The sequence below is a fragment of the Geotrypetes seraphini genome, chromosome 3 (genome assembly GCF_902459505.1).
Source record: "Geotrypetes seraphini chromosome 3, aGeoSer1.1, whole genome shotgun sequence".
NCBI classification, from domain to species: domain Eukaryota; kingdom Metazoa; phylum Chordata; class Amphibia; order Gymnophiona; family Dermophiidae; genus Geotrypetes; species Geotrypetes seraphini.
The window spans coordinates 137094567-137122381 of NC_047086.1; the positions used below are offsets into that span (position 1 = coordinate 137094567).

At 40.3% G+C, this 27815-nt stretch overlaps 1 protein-coding gene across 2 annotated transcripts in view; it reads left to right on the top strand.

The window, feature by feature from the left end:
* The window catches only part of DTNB (dystrobrevin beta), a 420990-nt gene extending 397572 nt beyond the window's left edge, over positions 1-23418 (top strand). The window contains exon 20 of one of the 2 annotated variants that reach the window (XM_033938255.1): positions 21837-23418. The gene's annotated coding sequence lies outside the window, so the exon portion shown is untranslated. The remainder of the gene's footprint in view (positions 1-21836) is intronic. The other variant, XM_033938250.1, reaches the window with a different exon arrangement.
* Positions 23419-27815: the final 4397 nt, after the last annotated feature.

Sequence of the window (27815 nt, forward strand, 5' to 3'; positions counted from 1 at the left end):
CTCCATATGAGCCTCTGCAAGAAGTGTCACTGCTGGATCTTATATAGACTGTATTTCTTGTGACAATAGTTTCAGTAAGACAGATCTCTGAATTGCAAGCTCTTTCTTGCAGAGAGCCTTTCCTCAGGTTCACAGAGGCTGGAGTTATACTGCGTAAGGTGCCTTCTTTCCTTCCAAAGGTGGTGTCAGCCTTTCATATTAACCAAGAAATTTGTTGTCCACTTTTCACCCTATGGGTTCAGCCAAGCAGGATAGGATATTGCAAAGGCTATATTTACAAAGTTTTACTGCTTTACCTGGAAAGGTCCAATGATGCTCAGCTCTTCAACCATCTATTTGTCCTGACCAGTCATTTACGAGGCAGACCAGTTTTCAAGGCTTCTAATGCCAGATAGATTTGCAATTTCATCAATGTACATTGCCTGTGGCAAACAACCTTCGATTTCTCTCAAGGTATATTCAACTAGAAGTGTGGCCTCTTCCTGGGCGGAATCCCTGGCATTTCCTCCCGAAGAGATTTGTAGAGTGGCTGCTTTGCCTACTCTTCATGCCTTTACAAAGTTATACAGAGTAGACATGGCAGCTCATGAGGATGCTGCTTTTGTGTCTTTTAAGGACAGGCTTATCTGTCCCTCCCTAGACATCTGGCACTGCTTTGGTACATCACCTAAGGTACAGACTCCTGCATTGATGTAACAGAATGAAAGATTAGATTCTTACCTGGATAATCTTCTTTCTGTTACTCATACACAGAAGTCTGTACTACCCGCCCTGTCAGCATTGCACTTTGCCTGCTTTCTGTCTTGGACATTGCTCCTGTCAGTTGGGTATATGTTAGTGCTAGTTGCACACAACAGGTTGGTTCCTTGATACAGCTAAGTTGCAAGTTCATGTTAATTATTGTTCCTTTTTTCATAAGTTGTAAAGCCGAACAGAAATGTATGATATCTCAGGGAAAGTTCTGCATTCCCCTCCTTCTCTTTTCTTCTTTTTCACTGGATTTCAATTGCTTTGGTAGAAACTGAAGAGGGCACTATACTCCATTGGATGAGGGTAGGAGCTGAAAGATGTGATTGACATTCTTCTGCACAGTTCGTGACTATAGATGGATAATACCTAAGGTAAAGACTTCTGTGTATGATTAACAGAAGATTATTCTGGTAAGAACCTAATTTTTCATTTCATGCTTTTATAGGTGTATACAAGAGGATCATTGGTCATTGCTCTGCTCTATAAACTGGGAGATCTAAACTAAATTTTTCCATTTAAGCTGAGTGGGACTAGAAACTTAACAGAGAACTCTGGAAGGGGGTGGGGGCAGGGCACAAGAGAACCGTATCTGTACAACTGAGCACCACAATTTAGGTGCCATATTTCCACAAGCTGTAATCCTATTCTTTAAGAACTCTTATGCATCTACTGTACATGTTATAGAATACTAGCATAAACCAGCATTGGTGTGCCTAAATATAGGCACACTTCTACCAGGTCTATAATGTGCATAAATTCATGCACTTAAATTCAGCATTTATGCATGCAATTTAATACAGTATTCTATAAGCAGCATGTATAGATGCCAGTCCTATCTATGATGTGCCTATACCCTTCCCCCATAAACATCCCCTTGCAATTGCACACTAAGCTATTTTGAGTGCATAATTATAGAATAGCAGATGTCGTACTGCCATTTGCACATATAAGTGGGCATTTATCCTCCTAGATGGCAGTATTCTATAAATTTAAGCACACAAATGGCACTTAGGCAACCTATTATTGAATAAAAGGTTAAGAGGGGCAAGTCTTGTGACAATACCTCTATACTGAGGAACCTATACTATAAAGGAAGTAGATGCCTACTTTCCTTTATAGAATACTAGCATAACTGGTCAATAAACACCTATAATTTAGGTGCAAGAACTTACATCAGCCAAAGACCTAGTGAAAGTGCTTGTGCTTAAATTGTTAAAACATGCATAAATTATAGTATTCTCTAATTTATATGCATAATTGTGTGCCCCACCCATGTGTGTCCCCACCTTCCAAATCCGGGCTATTTCATATATTTGCCTGCTTATAGAATAGTTCTTAGATGGAATTTTTAATTTACAGACTTAGGTGCACACACATTTGCATATTTATCATTTTAACCATTTATATGCGTGTTCGACTTGTAAATATAAAACACTGGAAATTACTTCTGTGGGTATGCCTCCCTTATGCCTGCTTTATAGAATTGTCTCCCTTAATGGTTATTTTTCAATTGTGCAAGGTACTTTTACCCATGAACGTTGCGGCACTTCTCAAAGGAAAAATGCACACATACTTTTCCTTTGAAATTTCCTTAGAACAAAAAGTAAATACACATTTTTTTTCTGTAGGTCATCTTACTGCCTGGAATTAGTGGGTATAAACAGCATATTTTCATTACAAAATTAATTAAAAATAAGGAAGCAGAACCTTGGTACCAGAATAAATGTACAGTTATACATATTAGTTCTATACTTAGATCTTTAGCTTCATATTGCTTTTATTCATTTTAGAATAAAAGTCATGGTTTCAGCTATTAAAAGTCTATTGTTATCGAATTCAATGTATTGAATGCACATGAAGGTATTATTAACTAAGGAATTTTCTGCTAAAAGAGACTGTTATACATCATTTGTGTCACAATTTAGACTGGACTGTGTTTCACATGTTTCTCTCAGCAGAGCCTGAATTTTTGCTTTTCTGATTTTTTACTGACAAGTCAGTATAAGAAGCCATCCAGGTTGGTCACATGACTACTTCATCTAATTTTTCAGAGCTTATAGGAATGATCCCAAGAATTCATGGTGATTTCTCATACCTTGCTGATTCTCAGTTTATACTTTTTCTTTTGGTGCAGAAGGACAGTGGTGTTCAACTATTGCTAATTTTTACTGCCAGTTTTTATCAGCCATCTTGCTCACCAAAGAGCACTTTGTAGTCATTTTGAGTTCTTTTGTCTCTCTTTTTCAGTCAAATTCATTAATACCTTGTTCCTGTTCTGGAAGCATAGACTTGCAGCATAGAAGTTTTGCTTAGACTCCCTCAAACAGCTCTGCTTTGACTTTGAAGCAGTGTCAGTATAGTGAGTGCACTGGAACTTGGAGGGACAGCTGTTGTGCCTGATTCTCCCAGTGTCTGATTCTTATCTAATGTGACTTCTCCCCTAAATGTGGTATCAGCAATGAGATAACCTGGTTTAATGGCTGTCTCTGTTGGGGAATGAGGCTGTTTTCAGAGGTCCTGGTGATTTGCTGAGACCATGGTTGTGACCATGAGGTTCAAGATGCATTCTTCTCACCATTTAGATGTAAATTTGTTGAGTGAAAAGGTTGAGAATGTCTATCTGGAACTGGAGCATCAGGAGACTAGAGTTGGTACATTGGAGGAGGCAGTAAAAGAGATCTAGAGTTTTTGTACTTTTAAAATTAAGGAAAAACACATTACAGCTCACAACTTGGATTATTTAGACAACCAGACTAGAAGGAACAATTTGAGGATCCTTTTTATCGGCAATGAGCATGATGAAGAAATATCTTTTAAAAATACTGAAAATTATTTCTGTGGGTATGCATCTCATAGTGCACACTCAGTATTTGTTGGGGTTCTCAAGAAGATGATGTGGAAGACCCCAAACAAGCCTAAATCTTACTAAGTTCTGAGAAAACTCACTAGAAGATACTGAATTGCTTGTGACTTTTGTTCTAGAACTTGATAGAAATAATGCCTAATTTGTATTTTCATCATATTAATGCAGAGTTTTGGGGTTCTAAAGTACAAATATTTTATGATTTTTCTAGAGACACTTAGAAAAGGAGGGTGGGGGGATCCAGTTTATAAGTATATTTGTTAAATAAAAGTTAATAGAAGCACCACTGCCAGGAGTAACCTAACGTAATTTAACAAAAAGCACACTAACCCCAGTATACAGTAGATTTTTCCAATAAACATTACGTTCAATGTGGCAAATCTTTTTGAAAGGACTGCTAAATAATCACCGAAACCAATCAATAGCTGCTATCACTATTTATCATTTCTGCAGTGCTACTAGACATATACGGTGTTGTACATATACACAAAAGAGACTATATTGGTGTGTACAGAGGGAGAGCTTAAAGAGCAAAAAGTAATGAAGCTGTAATACAGAAAACATATGGTTACATGATTGGTTATATCCAGTCCAAGCGGGTCATCAGCCATACTAAAACAGATCCATCTCAACAGAAAACAGGACTTCAATCAAAATAAGGCTTGCCACTAAATAGGCCTTCAAAATTCAGAGTTTTCTATCTATAAATCCATATTTCAACAATACCTCAGAAATATTCCTACCATGTTGTAGTTCAGTTCTCTCAATAACAAAAATTTGCTTTCCAAAGAATGGACCAGAACTGGCTAATGTTGGAATTAAATGTACTTTATCTTGTGAATTAGGAAGAGAGTGCCTTTGTAAGGGAGAGATGGAAGATAAAAAAGGACTGGGACTTCTATACTACCTTTTTCTAGTTTTACAACCACACTCAAAGTGGTTTACTTACAGGTACTTCAAGCATTTTTCCTATCTGTCACAGGGCTCACAATCTTTCTAATTACCTGGGAGGATTAAGTGTCTTGCCCAGGGTCACAAGGAGCAGCACGGGGTTTGAACCTACAACCTCAGGGTGCTGAGGCTGTAGCTCTAACCACTGTGCCCACATAAGACCAATGGTCCTTCGAGCCCAGTAGCCCGTTCTCACGGTGGCCAATCCAGGTCACTAGTACCTGGCCAAAACCCAAGGAGTAGCAATATTCTATGCTACCAATCCAGGGCAAGCAGTGGCTTCCCCCATGTCTTTCTCAATAACAGACTATGGACGTTTGCTCCAGGAAAATGTCCAAACCTTTCTTAAAACCAGCTAAGCTATACGCTCTTACCACAATCTCAGGCGATACATTCCAGAGCTTAACTATTCTCAGGGGGAAAAAAAAAATTCTTCCTATTGGTTTTAAAAGTATTTTCTTGTAACTTCGAGTGTCCCCTAGTCTTTGTAATTTTTGACGGAGTGAAAAATTGATCCACTTGTACACATTCTACTCCACTCAGGATTTTGTAGACTTCAATCATATCTCCCCCTCAGCCATCTCTTTTCCAAGCCGAAGAGCCCTAATAGTTTTAGTCTTTCCTCATACGAGAGGAGTTCCATCCCCTTTATCATCTTGGTCGCTCTACTTTTTCTAGTGCCATTATATCTTTCTTGAGATAGACCAGAATTGAACACAATACTCCAGATGAGATCGCACCATGGAGCGATACAGGGGCATTATAACATTCTTAGTCTTGTTAGCCATCCCTTTTTAAAATAATTCCTAGCATCCTGTTTGCTTTTTGTCTGACGCCACACATTGGGCAGAAGATTTCATCATATTGTCTACAATAACAGCCAGATCCTTTTCTTGGTTGCTAGCCCCCAAGGTGAACCCTAGCATCTGTTAACTGTGATTTGGGTTATTCTTCCCAATGTGCATCACTTTGCATTTGTCCACATTAAATTTCATCTGCCATTTGGACACCCTAATTTCCTAAAGTCCACCTGCAATTTTTCACAAAACGCATGCATTTTAACAACTTTGAACAGTTTAGTGTCATCTGCAAATTTAATCACCTCACTTGTTGTCCCAATTTCCAGTTCATTTATAAATACACTTCCCCCTCCGAATCCACGGTTTCAGCATCCGTGGATTTGATTATTAGCAATTTTTTTTTTTTTAAACCATTTTAATTTTTCGGTCTATTTTAAGCCCTGTAAGCTCCCCCTTAAGCCTTACCTGGTAGTCTAGCAGGTTTTCGGGGCAGGAGCAATCTTCCCACGCTCCTGCCCCTTGCAGATCGCTCATAGGAAATGGCTGCCTTGAGGTTGCGTAGTCTCTCGAGACTACGACACGACCTCAAGGCAGCCATTTCCTATGAGCGATCTGCACTGGGCAGGAGCGTGGGAAAATCGTTGCTGCCCCGAAAACCCGCTAGACCACCAGGTAAGGCTTAAGGGGGGGCTTACAGGGCTTAAAATAGCTGGGGCGGCAAGCGGGGGTTAGGGGCAGAGCCGGCCCGAATATTATTCGCGTTTTTTTAATATTCATGGGGCGGCTCTGCCACTAACCCCCGTGGATACGGAGGGAGAAGTGTGAGTTAAATAGCACCGGTCCCAGTATAGATCCCTGCAGCACTACACCGTCTGCTCTCCTCCATCGAAAAAAATGACCATTTAACCCTACCCTCTTTTTTATCCAATAACCAATTCCTAATCCTCAACTGAACTTTGCCACCTATCCCATGACTCTTTAATTTTCTCAGGAGCCTCTAGTGAGGAACTTTATCAAAAGCTTTCTGAAAATCTAGATGTACTACATCAACCGGCTCATCTGGGTGAGGCAGAAGAAAGAAAGTTAAAATCCTGGGGGTGGGGGAGGACTTATGTCAGCAGGAAAGGGACAGTGGAACATTTATGAAAACAGCAAGTGATGGGATCCCTCACTGTGTGGCTCTGTCTGTACTAGCTGTTTTACTCCACCTTCTCCCCCCTCCCCCCCAAAACAAAAACAAAACTCATACAACAAAACAATACAGTATATTAAACCACAATATTAGCAGCATCCTGGAAATATATGTAGGCACTTGACTCCCAGTCAGCCCTAGCACCTCAATCCAGCATCTTTCAGTTGGTCATGAACAGTGGTGTTCGGCAACACTAACTGAACTCCTGTGGTTAATGAGAACCATAAAAAGATTTGGCTATTAATTTTTTGGTAGGTTGTCAAATTGCCACCAGTTTAAGAACATAAGAAGTTGCCTCCACTGGGTCAGACCAGAGGTCCATCACGCCCAGCAGTCCGCACCCGCGGAGGACCCATCAGGAAAGGCAGCACTGTAAAAACACTGCAGTGGGCACTAGAATATCAGTGTACCTATTGGAGAACTAAACAAGCCGGATTAGTCAGAATACCTGTTCTCTTTCACACACAGAGGACACTAATAGATCCTGATCAAGTATAGAATAAGTAATCACAAAATAGAAATATGTATATAAAAATTAAACTTGAACCCCTGAGAAGCCAGACTGCATGGAATGCAACAACAAGGGAAAGAGAAATAGTGACACATGCTCCCCACTACTGTGCAGAATATAAAGATAGTTTCAAAAACTGATATATTTCAATTACTATTTACAAATTAACAAAATATAAAACAGAAGATACCTGTATTGGACTAAATAAAAGTTTTGATTAGCTTTTGAAAACAAAAGCCTCTTCCCGTAGTCAAGGCAGAATACCATAACAGCAGTACTCGTACACTGTCCTAACCTGAGGAAGGAGGCTTTAACTTCCAAAAGCTAGAAAACTAGTCAAAAATGTGTATACAGTACACTTCTCATAACGAATCCGCGGTTTCAGTACCCGCGGATTCGGTTATTCGTGATTTTTTTATTTTTATTTTTTTAAAGAAACACTGTATCCCGGACCTTCCCCAGACTTTACCTGGTGGTCTAGCGGCGATGCGGGGCAGGATTGATCTTCCTACACTCCTGCTCCATGCAGAGCCATCATCAAAATGGCTGCCATGAGTTCCCATTATAGTCTCGAGACTACAACGGAAACTCATGGCAGCCATCTTGATGACGGCTCTGCATGGGGCAGGAGCATAGGAAGTTCGATACTGCCCCATTTCGCCGCTAGACCACCAGGTAAGGTCTAGGGATGGTCCAGGATGCAGGAGGGAGGTAGGGATGGGTCAGAGCTGGCCCTTAAAGTTATTTGTGTTTTTTTTAATATTCACAGGCCGGCCCTAACCCCCGCGAATATTGAGGGGGAAGTTAACCAGCACCCATGGGGATTGATAGATGCTAGATAAATGTAGTTTCTGGTTGCTTGAGAGTTACTAGTACTATGCCATACCATAAACTATTCCAGGGCATGTGTTAGGCAAAGTGTGGGTGTACTCATGTGTGGAGTGCTAAGTTTACACTTTAATTGATTTTATTTTCTTTTTTTTTAATATTATAATATTTCTTTGATATATATATATATATATATATACTGTATATATTTCTGGTTGCTTGAGTTATAGTTAACAGTCTACTGTAGTCCATTAAAAGTGTGTCATCTTATTTTCCATTATTAATCTTTAAAGTGGACTAACATGGCTACCATATTATTTCATTCTAAATTTAAAAAAAAAAAAAAAAAATTATTTTCTACCTTTGTTCTCTGACCATTAATTTTTCTAACTGCATTAACCACAGTCACTGGTTACTGCTTTCTGTCTTTTAATTATCTTTGTCCATTTGCCATTTTTTTCTATTCTTTACCTTCTCCACTTTATCCAGCTCCAACTCTGATCTGTACCTTTCAGCTTTCTTCTATTTTTTATCTCTCTCTCTATCCATTGAGATTGCATTCATTCTTATTATCCTCTTTATAATCTCATTTGTTACTCTGTTTTCCATCTTTTTCTCTCACCCTGCCCCTTCAATTCTCCTTTTTCTTATTCTCCAATCATTCATTAACACTCTCCTTTCTCCCATCCCTCTTGTCTTCCAGCATCTTCTCTCTCTACCCCTGTCATCCAGCATCCACCACTATCCAGCATCTTCTCTCTGTCTCTTTCCCCTGCCATCCAGCATTGCCCCTGTCTGTCTCTCTCTGCCCGTGGCATGCAGCATTTTGCATATATATCCCTCTTCTCCCTGCACCATTCAGCATTGCTCATGTCTGTCTCTCTTGCCCCATCTGTCTCTCTTCACTCATATAGTATTTCCTTTGTCTCCCACTCATCCAGCATTACCCCATCCATCTTTTTCCCCCCATGTAGTACTGTTTCTCTCTCTCTCTCTCTGCCATCCAGCATCTGTCTTTCCACCCCTCTGTCCAGCATTACCAGTCTGTCCTCCTCGGCCCTTTCAGGATGCAACATCGTTCTGTCTCACCCCAAACCACTTGGCATCCCCCCTGCTTCTCTCCCCTCATCCAGCATTGCCCCTGTCTCGCTCTACCCTATTCCCTGTACTGCCCCTGTCTCTCTCGTCCTCTCATCTTCTATTGCCCCTTATCTGCTCGCTAACATGTACTTTTTGTTCCCTCCCTCCTGTTGCCTTCTCTGCTGGACCTGAAGTAGTAATTAAACAGCAAAACGGCAAAGAACTGCACACTGCTGCTACTGCTTCCTCCACCAGCTTCACGTCTTCTGATAATTCCTCTTTTAGAAGAGCAGTGTGCAAAGAGCTGCAGACTTGCACAGCGTTCCTGTTTGAGTACTACTATAGGCCCAGCAAAAATAGCAACAGGAGGGAGGGACCAAAGCTTGCTATATGACGACAGGCAGCTTAGGGAGGAGGAAGAGAGGGCAATAAAGGATGGAATGGACAATCTTAGACTGGAGATAGAGAGATGAGAATACTGGGAAGCCTCTTATACTGGGCATCTATGAGCATACACCTGTGCTCCTGATTTAATTATTGGTAAAAACCACCTGCCATCCTGTTTTATCTAAAACATCTTAATTTAACTAATATTCTTTTTTGTTTTCATTTCTTTTCTTTTTTTTCTATTTTGTTGTATTTTATATCTATTTTTCAGGAAGATTCTTTACATCAGTCTACATGTGTACTACACTAGATTTTGTGACACTCAAATACCAGAAAAGCTGTCAGAGTCAGATAATCCAAAACGTATTGTACTTATCTTGAACGCTGCTTTTCTTTTAGCAGTCCAGCCAGTACTCCCAACTTTTTTTCCATTTCTCCTTCTTTGTTATAGAAAAAGAAATGAAAACGAAAAAGAATATTAGTTAAATTAAGATGTTTTAGATAAAACAGGAAGGTAGGTGGATTAAATCAGGAGCACTGTGAGCAATCACATACAGACACCAGATGGTGCTTTTGCCTGGATCTATGGCTTTTTTCCACCATTAAACGAAAGATTATAATATATAATATAAAAGATCTCACTAGACTTATACTGATTTGGTGTTACTGTTAGCAAGAGTGATTTTAGTAATACCTAACATTCATTTCACTGTTTCTGAATTCAGATAATTTTGCTCGGTGTGTAACTAATGGGTAGATTGGATGGACCGTTCAAGTCTTTATCTGCTGTCATTTACTATGTTAATCAGCACCAGAAATTTTGGTCAAGGCTTCATTTTCTGCCCACAACCTTAATTCAAGACATAATATTTAGCCTCTAGCACTATTTGAAGTATGCTGGAAGTTGAGCACAATATTATTCCTGAGATTAGAGAAACTGGGCCTCTTCTCCCTTGCAAAGAGGAGATTGAAAGGGGACATGATTGAAACATTCAAGATAATGAAGGGAATAGACGTAGTGGATAAAGACAGGTTGTTCACCCTCTCCAAGGTAGAGAGAACAAGAGGGCACTCTCTAAAGTTGAAAGGGGATAGATTCCTTACGAACGTAAGGAAGTTCTTCACCCAGAGAGTGGTAGAAAGCTGAAACACTCTTCCGGAGGCTGTTATAGGGGAAAACACCCTCCAGGGATTCAAGACAAAGTTAGACAAGTTCCTGCTGAACCACAACGTACACAGGTAAGGCTAGTCTCAGTTAGGGCACTGGTCTTTGACCTAAGGGCCGCCGTGTGAGCGGCTGCTGGGCACGATGGACCACTGGTCTGACCCAGCAGCGGCAATTCTTATGTTCTAAGAAGCCACAAGGTAAAATGGCTATTGAGTTCACCGATAAGTGCTGTTCAGTGGTCCTCTTTTATAATCAAATTGTATTTGATGTAATAGATTTGATATACTGCTGCTTACATCAATATTAAGCGGTGTACAATAATCATAGAAGAGAGAGAGAGTTTTGTATTTGGTGTTCAAAGGTACTTTTGATTTATATATTAGTTGATTCTATTTATAGGCGCAGCACTATAGGTGTCTGCAATAGATTCAGAGCATCCAGCCACTATTATAGGATAGGTGTTCCCTGCACAGCACTGGAAAATATCCTGTGTACCTGAATATAACTTGCCCTGAGCTACAACTGAAAAAGTGTAAGCCAAATCCAAAATCTCTTTCTGTTAGCATATGATAACATTTGTTACCAGCCAAGACAGCTTGGTAATTAGGCGCCTTCTCAGGTTTTATCTGTATATTGTTTGGTGAACTTTTCCTTTGTCTTTGATGTACCACCTGTGTTGTTCCTCTTAGCTAGTTCAGTTCTAGCAGCTGATGCTACCAAGCCAGGCATTCACCCATTGCCATCTTGGGGTAGCTTAATGGTTAGATCAGAGGGCTGAGGACATGCTAAGAATTTCCTTCACCCAATCCATACCCTTCATGAATCCCTTTGTCCTTTTTAACTGAAAAAATATACAAGGCTACAATATCTGGGTATCCGTCAGTAGTTTGTATTGCAGATTTTATGTATGCCCTGTAAATAAATAAAATAAACATGGCTGTGAACAGTAGTAGTGTATTTTGAAACATTTTAGTTCTCACAGGGCAGTTTTATGTATTCCGTATGAATATGCAGACTATAAGGCTCATTTATTCTGCTATTCAGAGAGTACTAGCAGGATCACTTCTAGTACATTAATAGATTTATTGTTGTTAGGGTATAAAAACAACTGCTATAGAAATATGGAATTCCCATGTTATATCCAATTGTGTGCCCTTTCAATACATGATACCATCTGCTGAAATGAATCATCCGCAAATAAGGCAGTAAAAGCATAACAATTTGTTAACTAAATATGCTTTAAAACACCATTTTTGAGCAGACTTGCTTTCTCTTATACATCTCAGTATATTACTCCAGTCAACCCTTCTTGTCTCACTAAAGAAGCGTTTTCTGGCATTCAGGATTGGAGTGCCACACTGCCTTGCAAATCATTTGTATTTAAGTGCTGGGATTGACATGAGAGTGGAAATTACTTCCACTGCTTGCCCTGTATTGGTAGCATGGAATATTGCTACACCTTGGGTTTTGGCCACCGTGAGAACGGGCTACTGGGCTTGATGGACCATTGGTCTGACTCAGTAAAGCTATTCTTATGTTCTTATCAGGATACAGTTTGCCTGAGAGCAGTGGGAGACTAGAACTTGTGCTTCCAAATTCTGCCAGTTTTGCACAAGACTACACAGCCACCCACAGAAGGGTTATCTTTAACCATTCTGTGTTTGGCTCTCACTGCCAGTGAAACATAGAAACATGACGTCAGATAAAGGCCAAATGGCCTATCCAGTCTGCCAATCCGCAGCATCCACTATCTCCTCTTCTTCCTAAGAGATCCAACATTGTGAAGGAAATACTGAAAATTTAGGTCATTTACCAGTTCTGTATACAGTGCCATAAAACAATTTGTTATAAAGAACTAGGTATTATATTACTGAATGGGTGGTTAAATGGGTACATAGCAGAATTTATCTAATTAATTTCTTAAAATTGATAACAGATAAAAAGCATCTTACATTACTAAAATGTTATATTTTAACTATTAAACCTGCTCAAAATTCTGGAAGGAGTCTATGAATGTCTTCTTCCTAAGAGATCCAACATTGTGAATGAAATACTGAAAATTTAGGTCATTTACCAGTTCTATATACAGTGCCATAAAACAATTTGTTATAAAGAACTAGGTATTATATTACTGAATGGGTGGTTAAATGGGTACATAGCAGAATTTATCTAATTAATTTCTTAAAATTGATAACAGATAAAAAGCATCTTACATTACTAAAATGTTATATTTTAACTATTAAACCTGCTCAAAATTCTGGAAGGAGTCTATGAATGTGTTAATTCCATTACTCTCTGGTTATTCGTCTGCCACAAAATATCCAGATTATTTTATTATACATAAACCTGTGCCTAGGATAACACTGTGTTAAGATAACTATTCCTCATTTTTAGGGAGTCAAAAAGAACTACACAATAGATGTTGTTTTACCTAGTCGTTTTACATTTTTGGGCAAACTAGTATTTGTAACTAATAATTTTTTTTACAAGTAATCTTTACAACAATGGCTATTTATTTATGGAAAGAACAGTTTCATCTTTTAAATGTCTCTTACTGGTTTCCCATCAGAAGAAATAAAAAAGGGTTAATGGAGAATGGCAAAAGATGAAAACAGGCAGCAACTTGTTTGTGCTTCATTTGTGTATGTGTGGTCCGTGGTTATATTTTCACTGCTAAACTATATAGCAAGTACATGTATAACCAAATCATGTGATTTCAATATGTAAACATTGACAATACAGACCATAGCCATCTTTTCAGTGTATTACAAAGAAATCTGTCATTGGTACTGGGTACCAATATCTCATGTGTGTGTATGTGTGCATGTTTCATAGATTTATTAATGGTAATTCTGTATATGTAAAATTGTCTTTAAAAAATCTTTAAACTGGAAGCCATGTTCTATCATCTGCCAAATATTTAATAAAGTACTGATATCACTAATGGCATGATTAGTTTTTGATGTCTCTCTGTACTGATCAGTTACCAAAATATTTTCCTCATTTATGAGTTTTAACCATTTTGGCTCCAGGTGAGTGGGAGGCATTAGCAAATACAAATCTGTCAGGATTTTGCATTATTTACATTTAATTTAAAGGCAAAGAGCCAGACTTTCTAGGCTCATGTCTCATGACTAGTAGTGGAATATGCAACCTCATCAGGATTGCCAATGGGATTGAAGCAGCTTTTAGCTTACAAAACCAGAACAGAGAAACTAAAAAAATTTGCACAGGAAGTACAAATCTTTGCTTTAGGTCTGCAGGACATTTTATCTCAATTGTTTACTTTTATTTATTTATTTTTTTAATACATGACATTCCTCTCAGACAGGGATCTACAAACTATTGAAGGGAAGGGCCACTTGGCACACTTCAAATCATCAAGAAGGACATGGGTAGAGAGTCTCAAAATTTGTACAGTATGTGGGGCAGTGAAGCTAATAGGACATGTGTAATCATTTTGATTATTTGAAATGTTGGGAAAGAAGAGAAGCAGTGATTTGGAAGATAATGTGTCAATAATGTTGATATTTCTATATTTCTTAGAACTTGGCAACCCTGCTCTTTAACTTTCCAAGTTCCTTGGCATCTACTTCCTGATATATGGGGTTGGAGTGCCTTCATATCCCCATTCATTATTTTCCCCCTTTTTCCAGTCTCATTATTCTATCTCACTCATCCTAGTAACATTGCCAGACAGCCAATTTTGGGTAAGCCTAAGCCCAAAGTGTGTGTGTGGGGAGGGGGCACCAAATTTTCTCTTTGACCTGCCCTCCATCTCTCCCTGGTACCTCCTAACTCTAAATGTAAATTTCTGGTGAGGATCCCCCAAGCCCTGCTTGATGAAGATTTTCCAAAGGCATCCAGAACTTCCTTTTTACCAAGCTTGGCAGTTAGCATCAGCATCTCTGAACCATTGCTCAGTTGTTGGCATCAGTGGCTCAAGGATGCTGCTGCCAACTTCTGATCTTGGAGGAAGAGAGTTCTGGCTGCCTTCTGAGGATGTCCTCAGCTGGGGGAATTTGGGGATTCCTACTAGCAACAGCAAGAATCAGGGCCACACTTAAATATGTTGAGCAGAAAATTCAAGAAGGGGGGCCCTCAATCCCCTATCTCCTCACTTGCCATTACTAACACACACTAACCTTCACCAAATACAAAACAAGGTGCAGGAGTAAAACTGACACAAGATAACTAGTGTTTTACAAAGATTGACTGGGCTATATCTGTGGTCCCAACTAATAGAGAACACTGAATGGAAACGGGAAAAAACAACGGAAGCCTGGAACTGTCACAAAATAGACCAGAAAAAGTGTCATAAAGTGGTAAGAGATGCCAAAAAAGTCTATGAGGAAAAGATAGCGCAAGAAGCCAAAAACTTCAAGCCCTTTTTTAGATATATAAAAGGAAAGAAACCAGCAAGAGAGGCAGTGGGCCCTTTCGACGACCAAGGAAGAAAAGGGTCAATTAAAGAAGACAAACGGATTGCTGATAAGTTAAATTCATTCTTTGCCTCTGTCTTCACAAATGAGGACACTACAACAATGCCAGAAACAGGGAGGATATTCAACGGAGGCATAGAGGAAAGCCTCGCAACAGTAAATGTGGAGTTGGACATGATATGCTTTCAGATTGACAAACTAAAAAGTGACAAATCCCCTGGACCGGATGGAATTCACCCGAGAGTATTAAAGGAACTTAAGGTAGAAATTGGGGAACTATTACAAACCTTAGCTAACATGTCAATTAGAACCGGGCAAATACCAGATGACTGGAAGATAGCAAATGTCATCCCAATTTTCAAAAAAGGATCAAGAGGCAAACCAGGTAACTACAGACCTGTGAGTCTCACATCGGTTCCTGAAGCACTAATTAAAGATATCATTGTGCAACACCTGGAAAATCACAACCTAATAAGAGCTAGTCAACACGGCTTCAGGAAGGGGAAGTCATGTTTGACAAATTTACTTCAATTCTTTGAGAAGGTGAACAAACAAATTGATAGTGGAGATCCAGTGGACATAATTTACTTGGACTTCCAGAAAGCATTTGACAAGGTCCCGCACGCAAGGCTTATGAGGAAACTACTAAGTCATGGAATAGGACGAGACGTGCACAGATGGATCGGCAAATGGCTAGAGAACAGAATGCAGAGGGTAAGCATAAATGGGAAATTCTCAGACTGGGAGAAGGTGACTAGCAGCGTGCCCCAGGGCTCGGTTCTTGGGCCCATCTTGTTCAATATTTTTATAAATGACCTGGAAGAGGAAACAACAAGTAATATAATCAAGTTTGCAGATGATAGAAAATTATGTCGGGCGGTTGACTCTCAAAGGGACTGCGAGGTTCTGCAGAAGGATCTGAACCAGATGGAGAAGTGGGCGAAAAAGTGGCAGATGAATTTTAACCTAGACAAATGCAAGGTGATGCATCTGGGAAAGAAAAACAAGGAACATGAATATAGGATATTGGGTGTGACAGGCAAATGCGAACAAGAAAGGGATTTGGGGGTACTGATAGACAGGACCCTAAAGCTATCGGCTCAATGCGCGGCGGCGGCAAAGAAAGCAAACAGGATGTTGGGCATGATTAAGAAGGGGATCACGAGTAGATCGGAGGACGTCATAATGCCACTTTACAGAGCAATGTTCAGACCACACTTGGAATACTGTGTCCAACACTGGTCTCCGTACCTTAAGAAAGATATAACTCTGCTGGAGAGGGTGCAGAGGCGGGCCACGAAACTAGTCAAAGGTATTGAGAATTTGAGCTACAATGAACGCCTCAGAAAATTAGGACTGTTCACCCTCGAAAAGTGAAGACTGCGAGGGGATATGATAGAGACTTTTAAAATATTAAAAGGATTTGACAAAATAGACCAGGAAGCAGCATTACTGACTTTTTCAGATGTGACACGGACAAGAGGTCATAGCCTGAAACTGAGTGGCAACAGGTTCAGGACAAATGTCAGGAAGTTCTGTTTCACACAGAGAGTGGTGGGCGCTTGGAATGCTCTCCCGGAGGAGGTTGTGACGGAGACTATTGTTCTGGTTTCAAGCTCAAGTTGGATGCACACCTTCTTGCAAATCATATCGAGGGATACGGGAAATCCGGGTCTCCAACAGGGAGCACCTAACTGGGCCTCCGCGAGTGCGGGTCACCGGACTAGATGGACCTAGGTCTGATCCGGTGAAGGCGTTTCTTATGTTCTTATGCAGTGGTTTGTATTCTAACACAAAACCCTTTGGTATGATTAAAAATCTGCAGGGTCATGCTTAAAGAAATACCCATGAACCTGGCTAATGTAAGATAAAAGAATGTGGGCAATGTGAAAGTCAGATTGACTTCACTTTCCCAGGAGTCAGAATTCCTTGAAAAACATTCTTAATGATGTCAAAAGACCATTGTGGTTTTTCAAGCCAGAGGGTATATCCAACAACTTTCTATGATGCTATCAGATTATCATGGAGAGAAAGTACAGGGAAATACTTTTAAAACCAATAAGAGCAAATATTTTTTCACTCAGAGAATAGTTAAGCTCTGGAACACATTGCCAGAGGTTATGGTAAAGGTGGATAGTATAGCTGGTTTTAAGAAAGGTTTGGACAAATTCATGGAGGAAAAGTCCATAGTCTACTATTGAGACAGATATAGGAGAAGCCACTGCTTGTCCTGGATTGGTGGCATGAAATGCTGCTCCTATTTAGTTTTTTTGCCAGATACTTGTGACTTGGATTGGTCTCTGTGAAGATTGGATACTGGGCTAGATGGACCATTGGTCTGACCCAATAAGACTATTCTTATGTTCTTATCTTCTCCATCTATTGATTAATTTTTCTCTTTGGGGACTTCTTGCTGTGGGGGTCAACAAAATATGACAAATGTGGTTCTTGTGCGCTTGCCCAGACAAACTCAGAAGTGAAGCATACATTGGCTTAACGTTTGGGGTTTTTTTTTTTGCATGAAAAGCTTATACAGTACAACCTTGTAATCCAATGCACTCGTATATCAAAGCAAATTCCCCCTTAGGAAATAATGGAAACTCAGACGATTCGTTCCACAACCCAAAAACTTTAATACAAAATACTGTTGTGCTTGTGTTGCACATATATTGTTCTCAGTTGTGATGCTTGTGCTGCGTTCAGCTGCGCTCAGCGATGCGATGCGAGTATGTTATGCGTACTTGTATGTGGCGCACGTTGACATGCTCGTATTGCAAAACAATGATCATTGATCAAGTTAAAATTTTATAAAACGTTTTGCTCGTCTTGCAAAACACTCGCACACCAAGTTACTCGCAATCCATGGTTTTACTGTATTAAAATGTAGAAAACAGGTGCCATTGTGTGCTTTCACTTTTGGGTTTACTCTAACTAGCACATTTTCGTCTCTCGCTACCAGCGGATAGGGGCTTGCATGGACTACCGATGATCGGATCGTGTGGGGAAGACAAAAGCGACAAGCCATCGGTTGGGGACTCAAATATAAACCGAGATCTCAGTTTATATTCGAGTATGTACTGAAGCAAACAACTCTGCTACTCTGGTGGTGAAACTGCCTCCCAGATCATTCCCCCAGAAATTAAGCCCTGACTGAAAGGAGAGGGTATGATAAGGCTCTAGAAAAATGATAGCCAGATGGCATAAAAGAATACAATGAGCCTGTATACGGGTAGGTTCATTTCCTATTTTCACATGTCTGGTTCATTCAGTCCCTTATATGTTCAAAATACACTTTCACAAGAGAAGTCCAAAAGGTGTCATCTAAAACATGGACAGAGCTACTTCGGTTCATATAGGTTGTGTCATAAAAAAATGGTGGAAAAAGCCTCAGACTAAAGCCCTCCCACCTCCACAATGGTGGCTTAAAGGTGGTTGGGTGGTAACCTCACCGGCAAGAAACCTCCATTGCACTCCCAAAATGTAAAAATCTCAAGCAGGGCTGTCTGCACTAAATGATAGAAGAAAAAACTTTCAACTTATCTTCTGTTGATCGGTACACCGATGGTGGCCAGCGTTTCACGAGTCTGCTGCCTCAGGGTGTAACGAATCCAATCAAACTAAAGCCAGAATAAAACTTGTGTTATTAAACTGGACTAATAATCAACTTATAAAGATTTAATAAAGCCATGATGACATACCTTTAGCTGGGAGCCAAAACGCATCTCCATGTTCAAAAAGATGGCCCCTGCGTCTGCACTGGGTTATAAAACTCCCGGGCGATGATGTCATACCCGGAAGTGACAGCGTCCAAAAGACGCTACTATGCTTGAATACAGCTCAATTTTCTACTAGGCACCGGCATTTAACTGCAGTGCAATCAAAATCTAGATGAAGTAACTGTGGAAATAGCGCTAAAGAAAGCTAAAAAAGTGGTAAACCTGAAGAAAGAAAACACTAATAGTTTCCTAAGCCTATTGCTTGCCTTTGTTAAACCAACCCATTCAGTGATGACATTATGCTAAGTTCTTAATTTTATTGATTTTCTTAATCTATTTTATGATTTTTATGATTCTTTTTAGATTATTATTGCAAACTATATATCTTATTTCTTCTTTATCCTAAGACCCATATTGTTTTGTTTCATTTTTGTTCTATTTCTATCATTTAAATTTCTCCAGAATTCTACTGTTCAACGGCTCCCCCTTCTGCTTCTATTCCTTTTTCTCCTCTCTTCTACCTTCCAAAGTATTTAGATCAATGCTGTCTTGTTAAAATGTTTATTTTATTTTTATTTTTCCTCTAACTCTACTTTTCACTTCTCTATTACCCTCCAGGTACTTTAGTTAGATTGTGAGCCTTCGGGACAGTAAAGGAATTTTTCAAGAACCTTTCTTATTTCTAATCTTAATGTATATTTTCTGTAAACCGCTTAGAACCTAACGGATGTAGCGGTATATAAGAAATAAATTACATTACATTACATTACATTACATCTTATGTTTCCATTCAAAAGTCTTTCATATAGTGTTGTATGTTTCGATTTTGCAGTTTTCAATTAAACAGCTTCTCATTAGAATACAATCCCTTATGACATGATGTATCTGTTAACCCTGAAACCGGAATACAAAGAGTTGTTTCTCAAAGAGAATGTGAATCCAGCAGAATCTTTAGCATTCCAAACATCCAGAGAGCTCCAGTTCTGAAAAATGACAGGACCAATGTTTCACATCTATTAAAGCTGCAGCATCACTTATAAATTTGCCTTAGTTCCTCTTTGTTTCACTCAATGTGACCTTGCTGCTCAGACACCCATTGGCAAGTTTAATCCTTTCCCTTAACAAAAAGCCTTTCTCCATGGACAAGCAGGTGAGGGCCAGCACAGGTATATATAGGGCTACCTGCACATGCTCAGATGAGGCTCCAAAAAGCCTCACCTGAGCTCTGGGAGAGCAATTCCAAATTGGGAACGTAGATGACATCACCAAAAGTGTGGCTGGCTTATCCTGCTGTCCACGGAGAACTCCCGTTACAGGTAAGTAACTTCGCTATCCCTCCTTCTTCCTTCCACACTTGAAGAGTAGATTTTTAAGTTTGAGAGCAATTTTCTGTCAGCAGGCTGTCACTTGGCAGAATTCCCTGCCTTGCGTTAGTGCTATTTACCACCCACACAGTGACTCACCAGAGTTTCTAATCACTGCTCCTCCTGTCACACCTGAGCCAGTTACTAAGGAACCAAAGATCTGTAGTCACCATGAAGTCAGTGGAGAAACCTAAACTAGAGAATGACACGGAGACAAGTTTTTCCCCGTCCCCACAGGAGCTCAATTTCCACATCCCTGCAAGTTTCGTTGCCTTCCCTGTTACTGCCCCATTTTTGTAAGCTCTGCTTTAACAGCACAAGCCTCAAACACTTAAAGTGTTTGAGGCTTGTGCAGATGAGGATGGAGTTTGCAGGAATGGGGCAGGGACAGGAAAAGAACACACAGGAACGGGACAGGAAAATGAGTTCCCATGGAGACGGGGAAAAATTTGTCCCCACATCATTCTCTAACACTTTAGTGACCCTTGACCTATGTTAGCAGATAACGCTAAAAGGCTTTCTCGGGAAAATTTCTCTCATTCAGTGTCTCATCTATATATTTCCAAGTTCATTTTGTATTTTATATACCTCCTTTCAGCTACAGTCATCTGAGTGTTTTACAAAAGGCTTCCAGTCTAAAACTTATGGCATAAAGGTTTAAACATAAATGTTGATTTCTTCCTTGCACTTCCCTGTAACAGGACTCGAATATGCTTTATTGGAGCCAATAGGTCAGGGCCTATTCTTCTTTTAAAAATAACCTAATTTGGAATATTCTGGTTTAAACTAACACACGAGGAGCTAGATGCCTGGGACATATGTATCCCAGCACTGAGATTTATGCCAGGGGCAGAGATACTGGAGGTACAAACACAGACCCAGATTTACTAGTGCACTATCATGTTAATGTGTGTTAATGCCATTAATGTGAGTGTAATACCTTGGAAACAAAGCTCCCTCTGCTCTGGTCAATTTATTAAGGCATGAATCTCCAGTGAAACTAATGCCAGTAGCCATGGAAGTAATATAATATGCACAAAACTGAATGGGAGGAACCCTTAGAAATGACTTACACCAAAAAGGTAGACCTCATATTAAAAAGAGTCTAGTTAGGGCAGCTCCAGTCATGGTACATGGGCTTGTCGTAACACTGGGGCTTGCACATGAAGCTGAAAGCTATGCCGTCAGTATTTTCACTACCAGCAGGGCCTCCCAAGGTTTCAGTGGAGATGTCAGACTGATGATGTACCATCCATCTTGGCAGGAGCAGATAGGCAGTGTAGGAGGCAAAGGATTGCGCTTGATGTGAGAATGGCGACAACATCAAATTTATACTGCGCAGAAGAAAGGCCTGACAATCTATTTCTGAATTCTGCCAAGAAAACGATATCATTTTCGAACACAGGTCAATGGCACCTAACAATAACAGTTAGAGCAGGAGTCCTCAAATCCAGTCCTCGAGGCCCATAACCCAGCCTTATTTCAGGATTTCCACAATGAATACATATGAGGTGTATTTGCATTCACTGCTTCTACTGCATGCAAATAGATCTCATACATATTCATTGTGGAAATCCTGAAAACCAGGCTGGGTTGTGGACCATGAGAACTGAATTTGAAGACCCCTGATTTAGGGGGACTGTGTGAGTTATTCTTTCTCAGTTAGTGATAGGAGGAAGTGCAAACGTGGCATTGCGAGACTCAAAGGTGAAGGGGAAGAATATGTATAAGCTAATAAAGATAAGACTGAATTGTGTAACAATATTTCTGTTCTATGTTCACAGTTGAAGTGCCGGGAGCAGGACCGCATAGGACAAACAGAAATAGGGATGGAGGTGTGGTAGACCCTGAACGATTTTCAGAGGACTGTGTTCATGAAGAGCTAGATAAACTATAAGTGAACAAAGCAATGGGGCCAAATGGAGTACATCTGAGGGCACTGAAGAAACTTAGGGAAGTTCTAGCGGCTCCATTGGCTGACCTTTTCAATACTTGTCGAGTCAGTAGTGGGAGACCAAGATGGCTGCCACACAGTGTGAGGATGTGGAGTGGCTTTCTCCTGCTTGTAATTTTACTAAGCATTTATCTTATCGTGCCTAAGCATCGGGGAAAGGTGTCACTCCTGCTCACCACTTAGCTACCAACCCCCCATCTACAGCAGACAGAGATCACTTCTTTCTGTATTCCGAAGGATGTACCGGCTGCTGTGAATATGAAGGAGGACCCCAGCTTTGGGAGTGAGTGTTGCTCTTTCCAGCAGGCCCTATTCTGCCCCAGAGTCAAACCATTAGCGCAAGTGTCGACAAGGGCAGATGAAACACCAGACAAGGCACCCCTGAGCGGGATGCTGATGAAGAAGGTCAAACTGAGGTGCCCCAGAATATAGAGAGGGCTGCAGCTTGTCTGGGGATTATGGAGGAAGGTCAGACTGTTGGTCTGAACCTTATATACTACTGCTTGTTAAACCAGTGACAGTGACATTGGATTCCATATGGCAGGTTCTGGAATCTATTTATTAAGTATGTTCAGTTGTCTTGCCTGCAGTTCTTCAAGACTCCAGGAAAGTTTGAAACTGGAGAAGGACCTTATTGCTGTAAGAACAACTGTGGATGATCTTTCTGACCAGATTCAACAGGTGAAATCATTACAATCTACTTTTTCTCAAAATAATAATAATAACAGTTTATATACCGCAGGACCATGAAGTTCTATGCGGTTTACAATGATTAAAAGGTATTACAGATTGAGTGGAATAAACGCTCTTTCATTTCAACAGGCTTGGCTGTAAAAAATAATATTATACAGGAAGATTGAGAACTTTGAAAACTACTCAAGAATTTTGAAATTAAGACTCTTGAACTTTCCATGTTCTATGACACAAGCTCTAAAGATATGTTTTATAGATTTCTTAAAGAACTCTTTAAATATGAAGACTTGGGGTTACCCCCTTTGAATAAGATATATTACATTCCTGTTCCATTAAAAAAATTGTCATAGTTCATTAGTTAGAATTGAAGAAGCTGATACTTTAAATTTAACTGGATTATTGGAGACTTCATCAGAATATATAATTCCTCAGTCCACTTTATTTGTGTTCTTTGTATTTCTTCAAGATAAAGATGCTTTAATGTGTTTATTCCAGAGTTTAATTATATGCCACTGCCTTCCCAGTCTCCTTTCAAAAATCTTATTTTCCAGAGGGCCTCGGTGAGGCAACCATTCTCGCAGGCTACTGGTGCTGCCTCGAAATTTTCCACCTGCTGCAATCCACCTCCCTCTGATGCAACTTCCTGTTTCTGCCAGGGCAGCTCACAGCAAAGAGAAAGCTTCGGGGCAGCACCAGCAGTCTGTGAGAATCGCTGCCATGCCAGGGCCCCTCTGAAAAAGAAGATTTCAATTTTGAAAGAAGTCCAGGAAGGAGAGGGGAGGGAGAGAAATGGACAGAAGGGGAAGCGATCCCTAGACTGCAAAGCCCCCTGGAGCTGTTTTAAGTTAACCTAGGGGTAGGGGTGGGGAAGAGATGAGAACAGGGGGAAACGCAGACCAGGGGGGAAGGGGAGATGTTGCACTGCAAGGGGCAGAAAGGAGGGAGAAATGTTACACTGAGAAGAGGTGACTCAAGGAAGGGAGAGATGTCAGATTCCAGAGAAGGGTGATGGAAGAAGGGGGAGAGAGATGCCAGACCAGGCAATGGAAGGGAAGTAGGGGAGAGAGATATTCTAGACTGTGGGAAAGAGAGGAGAGTAATGCCAGATTGCGGGAAGGGTGAAGGGTGAGGGAAAGAGAGAGATGCCAGACCATGGGAGAGGAGAGGAGAAAAATGGCAGGACTGTAGAAGGATTTATGGTTCACTTAGCAGTATTATAAACACGTTACGTTTCTGTTAAGTGGTCTAGAGAAAACCATAACCTTTTATTCAAGTTCAAATATCATGGTCTAATTATACGACACAAACCCAGGCTAATGAGAAATATCTTTATTATGAAAATAGAAAAATATAATTCACAAGCCAGCTGCAGAATCTAAATATTGTTCAAAATATCTAATTACACAAATGAAACTCAGTACATGATTATCACAATCTAATGGTTAGACAACTAAGTAAAACTTCTTGTTAAACACACACTATTCCTTATAATAATAATCCCTGATTAGCAAATGATTATATTATCACCCAGATAACTTTTCAACCCTTTACCTTTATAATTGATTCCTATCTAATTCCCAAGCTAATAAAAGTAATTTCCGTATGCTCACCCTTAATTAGCCTCTCCGGCACAATTAGGTAGAAGAGAAAACTTCGTGTCAGCTGGAAGACGTCAGGAATACCGTTGTAAAAGTTACACGTGTTGAAAATCCTTGATGAGGCTATAAATCATCATCAATAAGTTCCGTTTATCTGTGCTAAATTCAGAACAGTTTTTAAATGTCCGAATTTCTATCTCTTAGGCAGAGAATCACACGAGGTAACTTACAGGTCTAATTATTGAAAGAAAAAGTTTACAATTAGAACATCTGTGAGCAGATCTGAGCTTCCCCGGACCTTATCACAGACTAACTAATTATTAATTAATTAGCACCTTTCTTTTCTTGAATCTCATCAGATGACTTCCTCGGACCAATCCAGAAACAGAACTTGATGAATAGCCTTTCTGTATAAAGTATCATATATGCTGGAAGACCCAGGGCCGTTAGACAGATAAGAACAGAATAATTTCTTCAAGATTCACACTGTCCCATTATTAAAGCACAGATGAATGCCCTTGAATAGCAACATTCGGGTACATCCCCATAATGCATCATTCTTCTTACTTCTTGCAAAATTCATGCTGGAAAGTTGCTTGCAGAGAGATTCTTGAAACAATGGTTCAGGCTTGGTGACATCATAGAGGCCTAACCTTCAGGTGTGAATACAGAAATATCCCTACAGTCCCCCCTTTTGGAGGAGAAATAACTTCAATGGAGTCTATTTCACCTTCAACCTAACTAAGTAGGAAAGGATCGACAAGACCCAAGGTGATATAAAAATGCATAAACATAAGCAATACCATATAAATCAGCAATAAATCAAAGATATCAATAATCAATGGATAATAATCATAAAGGCAAGGGCAAAATATATGAACCCAGCCACATAAATGATAATAAAATCACTGAATAATGGCAATGTATGATAAAATCAAAAATCATAACTACTTAGCAAGGCACAAAAGGTATGCCAAAGCAAAAGTTAAGACAGAAAGATCATAATCAAAAATACGGCTAGCAAAATTACTCTTTCATAGCCGCAATGAAATCATGCATTCTTAAGTCTGTATGTGATGGTTTCTGTTGAATAAGACGTCTAATCCGGATGGTCTCATAGAGTGCAAAAACAGAGAACCCAAATAAGAGAACCCACAAGATGGCAAAAATTGGAATAACGACAGTGATAAAAAGATCAATACTGCGGGTATCAACAACTTCATGTACATTGGAGGAGCCAATATGAAAGTCCTCAATATGAAGCTTATCATTATCAACTTTCAGTTCAATGGTGTGGGAAGGCTTTGTCATCAAATATTGTTCCACTTCAAGAGTAAAGTTGATGGGATGTCCACGGAAAACATCCAAGATTTCCAATTCAGTTTCAGTAGGAGTAGAGTCCAAATGGAAAAGAGAAACATCGAAAGAAGATGGTCTGGAGCAAGATCTGGAACGGGAAGAACAAGAAACCAGGAGAATCTTGAAGGACAACACGGGACTGCGGACCAGGATCGATTACTTTGGTACCAACGCCAATCAGCAGGACAACCAGGAACATCATCGGCAGAACTCGTTTCGCCATCTGAAAAACAGAAAAGAGAGAGAACAGCCTAGGCTGTTGCTAGGTTAATGTCTTCAACACAACAATGGTTTCAACCTGGGCAAATTTACTGGGATGACATGGTCTCAGTTGATTAATGTGGACCCATTTAAGGACATCTGCACCTGGAGAATTTGATTTGATGCGAATTTGATAGACCACAGGTGAAGCTTTTTCCACTATAGGGAATGGACCATGCCAACTTGGCAAAAATTTACTTTCTTTGGCCTTGGTTTTGCCAAAATTGTAATAGAATACCTTGTCGCCAATTTGGTATTCCTTTGTGGTAGTCCTATGATCATAATAGGCTTTTCTACCTTTAGCAGCAATTTCCAGATTTTTCTGGGCAAAAGAAAATGCACCCTGTAAATGGTTACGTAAATGGGTGATATATTCATGAGCAGTAGTAGCACTAGAAAGATTTACATCATTAGTTCTATACAACAAATGAATTGGTAATGTCATTTCTCTACCTGTCATCATTTCAAAAGGCGTCACCCCCGTAGACCGGTGAGGCGTGGCACGAATAGCCATCAGTACCAAAGGTAACTTCATGTCCCAATTCTTACCAGAGGTAGACACGTACTTCTTCAGGATCGTGATGATGGTACGATTCGCTCTTTCCACTTGTCCCGATGATTGAGGGTGGTAAGCTATGTGCAATTTACTTTTCACTCCGAGCATCTTCCACATGTGTCGCATCACATCCGCAGTGAAATGTGATCCTTGGTCTGAGTCCACTCTCATGGGCAAACCCCACCTACTGAACACATGATTCAGTAACAAGGTAGCGGTAGTCTCTGCCGTACAATTGGGTGCAGGCAAGCACTCAATCCACTTTGTAAACAAACAAGTGACAGTCAACATATACTTATTACCTCGGGAGGAACGGACCACTGGGCCAATCCAGTCAATCTGGATGTCGGACCAGGGCATGACCAAACCCTTCTTTCTCAAGGGTGCTCGGTGAAGTGGTGTAGAGGGTTGAAATTGACAACAAGTCAAGCAACCTCTCGTATATAACTGCACATCTTGCCGCATATGAGGCCAATAGGCCACTTGCTTCAGTGTCTCATAGGTAACTTCTTCACCTCTATGTCCTGCACAAGGTTCATCATGGGCATGTTGCAACATGATTCCTCGATATGCACGGGGTACAACCCACTGCACAATACCATGCTTACTCGTCCGAGTGAGCAGGTTCTGATGAATCGAAAATTTCTCTCTGGAGGTGTAGAGTATCCTAAGTTCTTCATCCTTCTGATCGTCTTCAGACAATGGATGATCCTGTGGATTCTGTATGAAGTTATAGAACTTTCCCAGGATAAGATCGGTCTTCTGAGCGGTTACAAGATCAAAGGAAGGGATATCATTACCCCACTGCACTACAGGTGTTTCAGCTACCTGTTTCACTTGGCGTCGAGTAATAGCATGTACCATCGAAAACAACTCTTCAGGGCATTGCCATAGTTCACCTGACAAAGCACCTTCTTTGGCCAGTTGATCCGCAAGGTCATTTCCGATCTTGTCAGAACTATTAACCTTAGCATGACCTTTCACTTTCTTCCAGTAGATGGTCATGTCATTGTCTCGTACCAATTGATCTAAGGCTAGAATCAAGTCGCCATGATGGACAGGCTTTCCTTTGGAATTTAACATGTCCTTCTTTTTCCACACGGGTAAGTGAGACACAAAGTTTTGACGCACATAATCAGAATCTGTACAGATAATCAGTTCTGGGATCCCCTTCTGTACCGCAGACTGTACAGCGACCAAGGCTGCTACAATCTCTGCATATTGGTTGGTTTTAGCACCCAATCTATACTTCAAAGTTTCCATAGGTGTGTCGACATTCCACACTACACCTACTCCTGCGACCAAATTATGGGTCGAGGTCTGGTGGAAGGCACAGCCATCT